Raw genomic sequence first — 3,554 nt, 5'->3', positions numbered from 1 at the left:
GCATTCCTGTAAAGTGTATTTATAGGTCAGTGATTAAACTCTAATACACCATTCAGTTTCTGTTCAGTCAGAATTATTGCTCATATATCCTGCAAACTTCATTAAAGCTATGCTGATTATCTGAAAGAGGAGTGGGTTTTGATTCCCTTTCAACTTCCTCCATTTCAGTTCAACTTCCTCCATAAACAGCTGAGAAGTTAACCAAAAGCCACATACTACTTTGTGAGTGTGTAGTGTGTACACACACACATACACACATACACACACACACACACACATGCACACGCGCACGACAGGAAAAATGGTTGGCATCCTAAAATGTTCAGTAACAGAATACCATCCTTTTGTCCATAGCACCAGTCAACCTAACTAAATCCAACAAGAAGTAGAACCATTTTTTCCTGACACTATTCTTGAAGTAGCTTATTCCAAGTACTTCACTGTTTACCAGTATCTTAGACTATGTATGGGGCGTAGTTGGAATGAAGGAAGAAATTTGTGTTCTTACCACAATCCAAAAGTGACAGCATTCTCCTTTCCTTTCCTTTTTTTTCTTCCTTGTCCTCCAGTCACTCTTTCTCTAGCCATCTCTAATGAAAAGTGCTAGTATGGCATATTCACTTGTGCATCCAACTTCACATATTTAAATGTTCCCTGACTTACTAAAATTCTGTAGAAGGCATACTCAGCTAGAATACTAGCATTCATTCTCTCTCACTCTTATGTGCTTGGCTCAGTGTCATCTAACATATCTGTACATGTAGTCCTACTCAGCATTCTTTTTTCATACATTTTTACCTAAACCTCACCTTGATCCAACAGAAGCCATGACAGTAATAGTGAACAGGTCTAATAAACCATATCTTGATTTGTGACAATAGTACATTGAAGACTGTACATGTTGTATTATTTTCTTTATAAGCTTGTAGTTTTTACAGTGTATGAAATAAAAAAAAAAGCATTACATGGTTTTCTTTCAAAGTTTCATACACTGAGCAACAAACGGAATTTCAGTTACTTGAAAGAAGGTCTTTATGAAGCTGCTTTAGGCATGAAGATATGAAATTCCACTGGGGATGGTGAACAGCACAAGGCACTCTTTTTCCCTCCGCTGCTTTTTTCAAAGTAACTTTTTTAGCAGCTGCTGGGAGAACCTAGTGTCTGATTTGCTTGTTGTTGGGCAAGGCTTGCTTGTACAGCAGCTTCTTGGTGCAGGCTTCCAAGATTATTAAAGATCCTGCTTTTCATATGAGAAGTCTTTCCTAGATCTCTCCAATCTACTGCACTATGTAAAAGTGATAGAGTAGCTATATTAGCTTGTTTTTGCGCTCTCTCTTGATTGCTCTCTGTCTGTCTGTCTCTCTCCTGTTCCCTACATCTGCCAGGGTTGCTATTGGCCTCAATTTGTAATTGGTACATTTCTGGAATTTTTCCCAAATCGTCTAACAATAAGTTATGTTGTATACTAACTCTAAATTTAGAAGTGCTATATCAGACATACATTTCTTTTTATTCTGTGAAAACTTATCTGAGCACCTCCTATTTTTAAATATGCTATGTAATTAACCTTTTAAAATTGTTTACACTTAGTTTGCTTAGTACACTTTCAAAATATTTATTTTCCTAAATAGAAAATATTTTAACATACTTTATCTTATGTACAAAGGCAATATTGGCAACTAAATGTAAGTTAAGTAGTAATATTATGATATCTGTGGAAAAAAAATAACCTTCCAACTATGCTTATAGCACTCTATGTCTACTTTGTGTGCCTCTGTACATTTATTATGTAATATATTGGAACACACTGTAATTATATTGGCATCTACTGTAGCTGTAAAAAATGAATTATTTTGGTGAAGGTTATGTACTCCTCTCTCACAGGAAGGAACTAAGAAATATCCATGGAAAATAAAGTAAATAGTATCACTAATCTACATAGTATTTTAAAGGACAGGTTAAACAAATATTATAAAAAAAAATCTTTCCAACTTTAAGAACCCAATTTTTCAATCAAAGAAAAGAAGCACTAAAACTTACCTTTGGCTTCTACTTTCTCAAATGGCACAGAGTTGCTCAGAATGCAGAGCCAGAGGTATTTGACCCTGACCAATGGCAGTGGGATTTGGGGGCTGTGGGAGGGTGATATCATTCAAGTGGAGACCTCATCCTGAGAAGTTTCTTGGTCTTTAAACACCTTGATAGTAGTTATGCTGAAATAGATCTAAGGAAAGTCCAAGAAAAGAAATACTATAAACAAATGTAATTTTTCAGAAGTTCGAGTTTGTTACAAAAAAAAATAAAATCTGCTATTGGACGTTACTGTGCTTATCAGTATTCCTCATAAATATCAGGAACAAAGAGGAACAGTTTTACTTTTGGGGTCTATCCATTATAAATTCTACAAAATAAGACCATGCAATATATTTACACTGTATGTATTACCGCTACTCAAGGATATACTTGAATGCACACAAAAACATGGAGTTAGAAACTTGAAATAAGATGTTTAGATATTTAAAATTGATTTTATTTATAATAAAAATATTCAAATATAGACATAAAGTAAAAGCTATCTAAAGTTAAGATAAACATGACAGTAAAAGGAAGCCTAGTCAAGCTGTAACAAGGAACATATGCCATGCATCAAGATCTTCATATTTTTTAATAGATTATATGTGCTCCTTTTAACTTTGTCTGAATCCTGATCAGTTATACCAATTTGCAATAATTCAATGGAAATAGGTTGAGTTACTCTGGATTTATAATGATTAAATGGAAAGCTGTCAATAACCTGCCATGATCATGTATTTTGCCTTTGCAATTTAAAACATTTAACTATGTCTTTATTCTAAGCCAGGCTTCTGTAAGCAAGCATTGAATCGAAGAAAGATATTTCCCTCATATAAGTGCAAATCCTTATCAAACTAGATAACATTGGCCCTGACCAACAGCATTGAGGCCAATGTTGCTTCTTGTAAGTAATATTTCCCTTCTGAGTCATCATACCTGACAGTGTTTATTGAATCTAAGACTACGACAGGTATAGTCTCCTGTGTATTAAGATGTACATCTTAATATTTAATTTTGACATTTCACTGAGCATACAGGGAAAGCTACTCTTTTCAGTAATTTTTCCCCAGTCATTGGAGAGCACATCTTGTTTAAATGATATACATTGCTATCTATATATTGTCACAGAAAATTATCCAGGACAGGACAGGACAGGACCAGACAATTTCCCACATCTTATTTCTTCATATCAAAAATAGACTTCTCAATATTTTGTCTGACATGAGATATGTCAACGTATCCCTTGTCTATTTTATCTCTAATATATTTCCTATTCTGTTCTACTTGCTCTGGTAATTACATCTATAATACTGAAAATCTTACATGTCTTTCTCAGTTTCCTTAGCACCTATCACTTTTCCCTCCAGCCCTTCATTGAAATAATGTCCACAGATACTGTAAGTTAGTAGTCATATTCCATTTTGGAAAAGTAAATTCTATCCATGTATGTTTCAAGTGGATATGTATCTAGGCAACCATGT

At 34.2% G+C, this 3,554-nt stretch overlaps 1 protein-coding gene across 2 annotated transcripts in view; it reads right to left on the bottom strand.

Annotated features, from left to right (window-relative positions):
- The window catches only part of EPYC (epiphycan), a 34,400-nt gene extending 32,315 nt beyond the window's left edge, over positions 1 to 2,085 (bottom strand). Inside the window, exon 1 of one of the 2 annotated variants that reach the window (XM_006029292.1) lies at positions 2,041 to 2,085. The gene's annotated coding sequence lies outside the window, so the exon portion shown is untranslated. Of the gene's footprint in view, positions 1 to 508; positions 568 to 2,040 lie in introns of those variants that run through there. The other variant, XM_006029293.1, reaches the window with a different exon arrangement.
- Positions 2,086 to 3,554: the final 1,469 nt, after the last annotated feature.

Source organism: Alligator sinensis, unplaced genomic scaffold, assembly GCF_000455745.1.
Source record: "Alligator sinensis unplaced genomic scaffold, ASM45574v1 scaffold141_2, whole genome shotgun sequence".
Taxonomy (NCBI): domain Eukaryota; kingdom Metazoa; phylum Chordata; order Crocodylia; family Alligatoridae; genus Alligator; species Alligator sinensis.
The sequence above is the reverse complement of the archived record's forward strand: the minus strand, read 5'-3'. Positions and strand labels throughout refer to the sequence as shown.